Source organism: Eschscholzia californica, unplaced genomic scaffold (assembly GCF_041429995.1).
Source record: "Eschscholzia californica isolate CP2 unplaced genomic scaffold, dmEscCali1.0.p SCAF_3, whole genome shotgun sequence".
In the NCBI taxonomy this organism is placed as follows: domain Eukaryota; kingdom Viridiplantae; phylum Streptophyta; class Magnoliopsida; order Ranunculales; family Papaveraceae; genus Eschscholzia; species Eschscholzia californica.
The window spans coordinates 39,110,305-39,120,334 of NW_028238420.1; the positions used below are offsets into that span (position 1 = coordinate 39,110,305).

The window sequence follows — 10,030 nt, forward strand, 5'->3', positions numbered from 1 at the left end:
AAACAGAGATCGGTTTTCTGTACGAAACAAAAGGGTAGTATTACGAAAACACCCTTGTTCTTATTTAGTTATTAAAGAAATAACCTTGTTCGTAATCAAATTTACGATTTTGGACTTGTTTTGTTAAGAAATAGAGCCTAGCTGGACTGCTGGACCCCTGAGGACCTTACCTGTCCCCGCAGGTTGGACTTATATTGTTTTACGATAGCCACGTGACCAACCAATAAAAAAGTCTTCCAGATGGACCGTTACTAAAGGAAGCTAAATTTTTGCTCATTTATGTTTTTTTTTTCTATATTTCCACCGTTTGAAATTAAATTATGGTGGGTGATAAGGGAAAATAAGAAAAGTATCCAGAGTGCGAAATTTTAAAGGGTGAAAAAATAAAAGAAAATTAACGAAACACACCCTCCCTTATTGCTGACACTATCTCATCTCTCTTCCATGCCTCCTCTTTCTCTTATTCTCTCTATCCCTCTCCTTGCTTTTCTTTCTTTCTTTCTCTAAGTTCCGGGGAATGGGAGAGCCTCTTCGCTGGAACTCTTCGTCTAAAAACCGACGAGTTTTCGGTGAAGGGGAGAGCCCCTTCGCAGGAACTTATAAAACACAATAAGAAAGAGAGAGAGAGAAGAGAAAAGAAAGGGGAAGAAAAGAGAGAGAGAGAGAGAGGAAGAAGAGACGTGGTGGTGGACGTCGCCGGAATATGATGGGGGTCGCCGAAATTTTGGTTGAGGAAGAAATAATTGAAGTGTTTGGAGGAAACAAAATCTGTCAATTTTTTTTTTTTCCACCCAAAACTTTGTACCCTGGATAATTTTCTTATTTCCCAAATCACCCACCTAAATTGTTGAGTTCTATAAGTATAACGCAGGAACGCACTTGGGGTGGTTTTTCAGTTGTTGTGCATCAATAAATCCGCTTTAAACTCGAATACATGATCCAAATTTGATGGAGGAGACAATCTATTACAAATTGATTTTGTGTTATCAGAGTATAAAAACAATAATGAAACAGTTATACAGCTTCAAGGGTGTATCCCTGATAGGACAAGCGGTATTTTGGTCTTTTAACATTCTAACAGATATCACGAACAGACCAAAATACCCCTTGTCTTATTAGCTATGGAGGGTGTCGGGGAGTTTCCAGTCATTTTTGAAATGAAATACAAAACTCTCTCTCTCTCTCGCAATTTTTACTTTTTATGTCTCTTTCTCCGTTTCTCTCATCTATCTATTTATCTTCCTCATCTATATCTCTCTCTACATGTGACTGTTTTCTTCAAACTCTAGGGAATATGTACGACTTGTAGGAATAAAATATGTTGACTAACTTCCTTATATATGTTATGTGTCATGTGTTAATGTGCTATGTGTAATGTAATAATTTGTTATGTGTCATGCGTGTAGTTTGTTTCTCTCTGTAACTCACCTATATAATGAATACCTATAATATTTATACTATATATATAATATTTATATTATACACATAATATTTATATTATATATGTACTAGGTATATTTATAGAAGGATCAATATTTACTTTTGGAAAAACATTTCCAATCCATGCATTTGAGAAACCCAAAATGAGTCAACAAACCAAAAAGAACTGTGGTTATGTGGGTAAGATCCGGGCTTATTCGAAAATAAGGTTCAGGTCCAAATATTAATGTCTTTGGTGGGTTTGAGATAAAAAGTACAGAGGGAATTGTGCATAACTAGTTTAATACCCCTAATACACTTTTTATCTTTATCTTCTTTAAATGACATCTACATCTCTCTCTTTTCAAGAAATTTTTAAAGCAACTCTAGCTTCTTCTAAGTTCAACAAAAAAAAACTCTAGCTTCTTCTTCTCTCTATAAGTATAACGCAGGAATGCACTTGGGGTGGTTTTTTAGTTGTTGTGCATCCATAAATCCGATTTAAACTCGAATACATGATCCAAATTTGATGGAGGAAACGATCTATTACAAATTGATTTTGTGTTATCAGAGTATAAAAACACTATTAAGACAGTTATACAGCTTCAAGGGTGTACTCCCTGATAGGACAAGCGGTATTTTGGTCTTTGTAACATTCTAACAAATATCGTGAAAAGACCAAAATACCCCTTGTCTTATTAGCTATGGAGTGGGTTGGGGAGTTTCCAATCATTTTTGAAATGAATTACAAAACTCTCTCTCTCTCTCTCGCAATTTTTACTTTTTATGTCTCTTTCTCCGTTTCTCTTATCTGTCTATTTACCTTCCTCATCTATATCTCTCTTTACATGTGACTGTTTTCTTCAAACTCTAGGGAATATGTACGACTTGTAGGAATAAAATATGTTGACTAACTTCCTGATATATGTTATGTGTTAATGTGCTATGTGTAATGTAATAATTTGTTATGTGTCATGCGTGTAGTTTGTTTCTCTTTGTAACTCACCTACATAATGAATACCTATAATATTTATACTATATATATAATATTTATATTATACACATAATATTTATATTATATATGTACTAGGTATGTGATGCAGGGGCACCCGGCGTGGAGACTTTTTCCATGACCGAACCCGGTCATGGACCAACAGGCCAGAGAGAGTAGATTTAGGAAGTCCTTATTTTAGTATGATTATTAGATAATTTAGGTTTAGGAAATTATGTTATTTTAATATTTCCAATAATTGGAAAGGCCCAGATTTGAGTCTAGTTATTTAGGCAGTTGCAGTATTTTAATTATTTAGGAAAGTCTAATTCAAGTCTATCTAGGAAAGTCCAGAATCCTATAAAAGGATATCTAGTTTGTCTATTATTCTCAGATTGAGAGAAAAACCCCTTTGAAGTTTTAATAAAGTTGAGTATTTAGAGTTACTTGATCTTTATTTTCATTGTTCTTATTTAGTTATTTCATCTCTTTAATTCCGCTGCGTATCTACATCAAGTGGTATCTAGAGCCAGAAATTTTTTTCATCACCATGGTTAACACTACTATCACCGCTACCCCAACTAAAGAGAAAACACCAACCTTTTCATCTGAATGGGACAACATTAAAGAAGGGTTATCTGCAGGTAAAAAGTTGGAAGAAGGTTTCAAGGAGTACAAGAAGGAAACAACAGAAAAATTCGAATGAATCGATCAACGTTTCGATCAACTCACCGATTCCATCAACAATCTTTCAAAACAAATCAAAGGTATGTGTATCAATCAACCCTCTTCCCACACTTCAAACCCGTTATCTATCGGTTCCAATACACCACCTATCCTCACAACCACTTCACACCCTAACCGGTTTTCACCTATAAGCTTCCCTACTGATACCAACATACCCCTATTAGGTCACACCATTAGCAATCCTTGCCCAATTACACCTCCACCCTTCATCACAAACAACCCAACGACTCCTACAGTAAAACCAACAACATACCCCTCCTATAACATTCCATACTCAACCACTCCCAACACCCCACAACCATCATCATTCTCCTTCACCAATTCCACCATAAACCAAAACCGACCACAAACCGAACCCTACCTCCTAACCGAACATCACCACTATTCGACATCACCCGAACACCGTATCCCAACCAACAACCAACATACCAACAGTGGACACCAACAACAAACCCAACCTATCGGTCCCTCACGTCCTTCACCAACGTATCTCGAACCTCACACCCAAAACCCGTTCACCCGAACCGACACCCATCCTCTATACCAACCACATCCCTACCTCCCAAACCAATAACCCGACAACCGCCATTACCCCCAAACTCGCGACACAACACAACCACCTAACCAGCCCTATCAACTCCGAGAACTCCCAAACACCACTCGACCCCAAGTTACAGAACCAGCCTTACCGTATCATCTCCAAACCGATCCTCACCCAAATCCACTTAATCGAGACCCATACCAACCGATCACCCAAAACCGAGAGACCAACCTAACCCTTACCCAAACCCGAGAACCAACCACACCATTCCACCGTACAAACACCCAAACCCAACGACAACCGATTGTTTTTCAAACCCCTAAAACCAATCTCGAACACCACCATCAACAAACCGAAACCGATTGTCCCCATCCAAATTCATCTTACCGTATTCGAATGGAAGTACCATCATATGATGGTTTAATAAATATCGAAGATTTCTTAGATTACGTCTCACGACTCGAGATCTTCTTTGATGTTATGCAAGTGGAAGGTCCTGAACAGGTACGTTGTGTTACTGGTTATTTATCTAAAACTGCTCTAACTTGGTGGAAACAGGAATCCGAAAATCGACGTTTATCACAACTACCTCCTATCTCTTCTTGGTTAGAGCTTAAACCATTAATGTTCTCCCGATTCCTCCCCCCGGACTATGAGAACCAATTGTGTGTTGATTATTTGCGTTGCCGTCAAGGAAGACGTTCAGTTGAGGAATATGCTTCGGAATTCCAACGTCTAATCACAAGGCTTAATCTCCCCGATTCCGAATCAATGAAAGTGGAAAAATTCAAAGACGGACTTCGGAATGATATTAAGGATTTGGTTAATTTAAGGTCTTTCAATTCCGTATCTGAATGTATCAGTGTAGCTCGATCTTTTGAATCAGATTCTCGTTCCATCTTTCGGGGACACGGTACTAGAAGTCAATCGGTAAGAACTTTACCGAATGAATTAGATCAACAAAAGCAAACGGAGGAGGGAACTAAAACAGTAGCTGAAAATCCTTATAAAAAACCTCCACCGGTAAAGTGTTATCGTTGTTATGAAACGGGACACTATTCTAATGCTTGCCCCTCTCGCAGTAAAGCAAATATTATAGAGAAGAAATCACATTCTGATTCGGATGAAGAACAGTTGGAACGTATTAATCTTACTCCAGACAACGGTGATCGAGTTATGTTACTAACTCGGAAAGTTCTTTTTACACCGTTCGGGAGGAATTTATCTCAACGAAAGAATTAGTTCGTTACACGGGGAAAAGTACTGAATAAAGTGTGTACTATAGTGATTGACAATGGTTGTGTAGAAAATTTAATTTCTACAAAGCTTGTCAATTTCTTGGGTATTCCTACAGTGATTAAGTCAAACCCGTATAAAACCGCTTGGATTCAGTCGGGTACTACTACACGGGTTGATCACATGTGTACTATTAATCTTTCTATTGGTTCTTCTTATTTGTCTACAGTTAATTGTGATGTCACCGATATGGATTTATGCCACATCATATTAGGACGACCATGGCAATCTGATGTTGATGCCACTTACCGTGGTCGTTTGAATGTTTATGAGTTTCCATGAAAAAAGAAGATCGTGACGTTATTGCCAATTGAAGATGGATCGGAGGAACTACATTCTCTTCACAAACGGTTCGGGACGAACCTCTTGGGGGAAGGGGATGCTGATGCAGGGGCACCCGGCGTGGAGACTTTTTCCATGACCGAACCCGGTCATGGACCAATCGGCCAGAGAGAGTAGATTTAGGAAGTCCTTATTTTAGTATGATTATTAGATAATTTAGGTTTAGGAAATTATGTTATTTTAATATTTCCAATAATTGGAAAGGCCCAGATTTGAGTCTAGTTATTTAGGCAGTTGCAGTATTTTAATTATTTAGGAAAGTCTAATTCAAGTCTATCTAGGAAAGTCCAGAATCCTATAAAAGGATATCTAGTTTGTCTATTATTCTCAGATTGAGAGAAAAAACCCTTTGAAGTTTTAATAAAGTTGAGTATTTAGAGTTATTTGATCTTTATTTTCATTGTTCTTATTTAGTTATTTCATCTCTTTAATTCCGCTGCGTATCTACATCAGTATATTTCTAGAAGAACCAATATTTACTCTTGGAAAAACATTTCCAATCCATGCATTTGTGAAACCCAAAATGAGTCAACAGACCAAAAAGAACGGTGGTTATGGAGGTAAGATCCGGGCTTATTCGGAAATAAGGTTCAGGTCCAAATATTAATGTCTTTGGTGGGCCCGAGATAAAAAGTACAGAGGGAATTGTGCATAACTAGTTTAATACCCCTAATACCCTTTTTATCTTTATCTTCTTTAAATGACATCTACATCTCTCTCTTTTCAAGAAATTTTTACAGCAACTCTAGCTTCTTCTTCTCTCTAAAATATTTCTACTCTCTTTTTTTCTCTTCCATCACACTTCTCTCTCTAAAACATTTCTACACTCTTTTTTCTCTCCCATCACACTTCTCTTAGAAACTCTTATAACCTCTCATTTTTACTCTATTTCTGAATCACAATACAAAAAATTTTTGATTAGGAACTCTAATCCAGATTGGTTTTGACTTGGCAGTATAGTGAAGGGCTAGATCGGGCGATTTTGGTTTAAGAGTGAAAAGTTTGATCGGTGATTTGAAAGCAACATATCTAAATGTGAATAATATATCCAGATTCGTGGAGATTTAAAATCAACATATCTGGTTTAGGGTTCAAAGTATTGGGCCAAAAACTTGATGGGCCGAAAGTTTCCTTAAATAGGTCTACACCCGCAAGTGCACGGGTGTCAAGTTGTAATTTTTCCGGTAAGACCGGTTCATTCCTCAGAGACTAGTTAAACCTATTCTAAGACTTAAAAGTATCACGGTTTTTCTTTTTAAAATTGAGTTTTTGGGATAAAATAATAAAATACTAAAACAAATGTATGAACTCAAATGGGGGGAGATGACCTAGGGTTTTTGGAATCCATCTTAACATGTATTAATGATGATCTAATCAAGCATATCTTTTTTATCACTCAAGTTTTGGTAACCGAATGTACCAAACCCCAGAAAATGTTTTAGTTAAAGCCGAATAACACTAAAGTCTAAACTCGAAGTTTTAAAATAAAAAGTCGCAACTATTAACTATCAATTTATAAGCATGACTCATTAAAGAACTTAACCTAAACATGAGCCATCAAATAAAAAACATAGCTAATGAAAAAATCTTCCTATGTCAACACTAAGAATTTAATCTTATAACGATTTAGGCATTTAAGATATTAAGCCATGAAAAGGATCATCATCAAAATATTTTAAAACTTCATCAAAAACCCTAGTCAAAGAAAGTTAGCTAGACATTTTTCATCAAAACAATCATAAAGAAGGGTATCATTACAAAAATTAGTATCAAGAGAAGAGTAAGAAAAGAGGTCACCACAATGATTGATTTCTTGTTGATTGTGATGACAGACGATAATGGAGGAATGTGATGAATTATTTTCCAAGTCCCTCTCACGAAGACAAAGAAAATTCAATACATTGCATTCTCTTTAATCTCTCTCTCACAAAAAGACTAATAGGTCTATGTTTCTCTCTCCCTCTCTCTCTATAAATCAATCTCTGAAATTCTTTTAATAAAACAAACAAAGGAAGATGAAGAACAAATGAGAGACAATACATAACATTATTTCTCTGTTTTTCTCATTCCTTTTCTCTCTATGAACAATTTCTGAAAAATTAAAGTAAATAAAGAAAGAGGACTGTTCTAATGCCCTGTTCTCTTCTCACTAAAAATTCTCTCTCTCTCTCTCTCTAGCAACAATCTCTCTCAACATTCAATAGCAATAACTTCCCTCCCTCTTTTACTCACTAGAAATTTAGCATGGAAAAAGAAAGAAAACAACTCCGTTCAACTCTCTCTCTCTCTCTCTCTAAAATTATACCATTGAAGCTCTGGAGAGAAGAAGAAGAACATAGCTTTGTTCCAGCCAAGCTCTCTGTTAGAAACCAAAGATGAGATACCCTTTCAATCTCTGTCTGATGATTTATATAGAGAGGAGAGAAGAAGAGGAATATCAATCCTCTCTCTAAGAAATTTCTTTAAATCAAATATCTCTGTAATCTTCTCTCTGAACAATAAAAATCATATCTTCATAAAATATCCAGCTCTCCATAAGATTTCCCAATCAAATCCTTCAATCGAATCACTTATTTCTCACTGAAATTATTATCTTCACATCTCTGTTAATCCTACCCAGCCACATTTCTCCATGATTTCATCTCGGTTCACCCTCTCTCTCTCTCTCTCTAAGAATAACACTAAACTTTCCTTCAAAATCTTCAATCTGAAAACAACCAACCAACGATCTCTTTCTTTTATTTCTGTTTTTTATAAACAACTTTCCATTGTCCATCTCTCTCTAAAATCTGTCACATAAAATCATCCTTGCTATTCTTCCCAAATGCCAAATATCTATTTTGAAATCTTTTTTTGAAAATAGCAACCGAATCAACTTCTTTTATGTTTAGAGATATCTCCATGATACTCTATCTAGCTCAATCAGTGAGAAATCTTACTTAGATGAATCTGAAAATGGTCTTCTCTGTTTTGAGAAAAAAAATAAGGGTACTTCTAAAGGCACCGGGCGAAAAGGCTGTTAGCATCCATCTTTATTAGCACCATGTCCAACTGCTCCTTTTTCTGTTAGCACCGTCTAACTATGTAGGCACCCGTGAAAGTGGAGTTAACCCTAACCCTTTCATCCATCTCCCACAAAATCTTAACTAAATTAGAAAAAAGAAAAAAAGTTGACAAAATTGAAAACCATTCGGTTCCCAAACAGAGAAAACCTAAAAAAAAATCCTTCATCAAAGAAGACCGAGATTAAAACCCACAGCCATCATCAAATGAACCAATTGGATGAATTAAAAGGAAAGATAAAGATAAGAAATCAACAGCATAACCTCTTTCTTTCTCTGTATCACTCAACCACACCACTTTCCTGCACAAAATTTCCATTCAGAACAGATTAACAGAGATTCTCAAGATAAAATGGGAGATTACTTGGAAGATATGTAAAGAGTTCCAGACGATACAGGAGGTTGGTTTCCGAGAACAATGGCCATTGGATATGCATCAATTCCTCAAACAATTTCTGAACTTCATCAGGATCTTCACTTTCACATTCAAGATCGTAACTAGCAATACCAAATTCATCTAGCAATACCAAGTTCATCATTTCCCCTTTTCAAATTTCAAACCTTTCCAATCATAAATAGCAATATCAAATTCATCTAGCAATACGATACAGGAGGTCTGTTGCCGAGAGCAATACTAATTCCAAACCTTTCCAATCATAAACATTTCTAACATTTCTAAACCCACCTAAACAAACAAACCCATTTTCACTAGCAATACCAAATTCATCTTTTCCCCTTTTTCAAAACACTAGAATTATCCTCAACAAAAAAAAACACTAGAATTATAAATTAATCCAAGTCTCCATGGTTCAACAACACAAACCCTAGCAATAGCTGGATCAATTTCCTCTTCATCTTCTAACACCATTAATAAGTACAACTTTAGCTTTCAAAGAAACAACACAGAGTGAATCATTATTGTAGAGTTGTAATCAAAGAACAGCTCGTTTTGACGAAAGTTCAGAACTTGTACCATTGAAAAAATGATTTCCTGAAGATGGGTTTTGAGATGGAAAGGAGAGAGAAGATCTGATAGGTTTTGAAGAGTTTTTAAATCTGGTAAACGAAGCTTTACTTCAACTTCCATTGATATGGATTAGGGTTTTCTATCGTTTTTTGTGTTGGAAGAAAATGGAAGTAGATAGAGATTAGTTAGAGAGAGGGAGATCAGGAGAGGGAAGAGAGAGGAAGAAAGAAGAGGAGAGCGAAATTTTTTTTTTGTGTTGGAAGAAAATGGGAGAAGCTGACGCAGATGAACATAACCCACGTTAACAACCGGTGCTAATAGAGAACTCGGTTCAACACACGTTGACCCGAGTCCACAAAATATCTGGATGCTAACAGCCGTTTGGCCTGGTGCCTTTAGAAGCACCCAAAAAATAAATCTCTTTAATCAGTGAGAAATCTCAGCCACATCCATCTCTCTCTCTCTCTCTCTCTAAAATATCTTCAACTATTCTCCTCTTTTTAATCCACTTTCCATCTCTCGGTTTCTTTCTAAAAGAGAAAGAGATTTCTTTCTCTCTAGAATCAAGCCAATCCATTGCTTTTTTTAAAGAAAACCTTCCATCTCTGTTCTTTCTCTCTCTTCTGTTTAAAACAAAATTCCGCATTCAAAGAGATAGGAGATGA

General features: G+C 36.2%; 1 pseudogene; it reads right to left on the minus strand.

Annotated features, from left to right (window-relative positions):
• Positions 1 to 8,915: 8,915 nt before the first annotated feature.
• On the minus strand, positions 8,916 to 9,700 carry LOC147550153 (triphosphate tunnel metalloenzyme 3 pseudogene; annotated as a pseudogene).
• Positions 9,701 to 10,030: the final 330 nt, after the last annotated feature.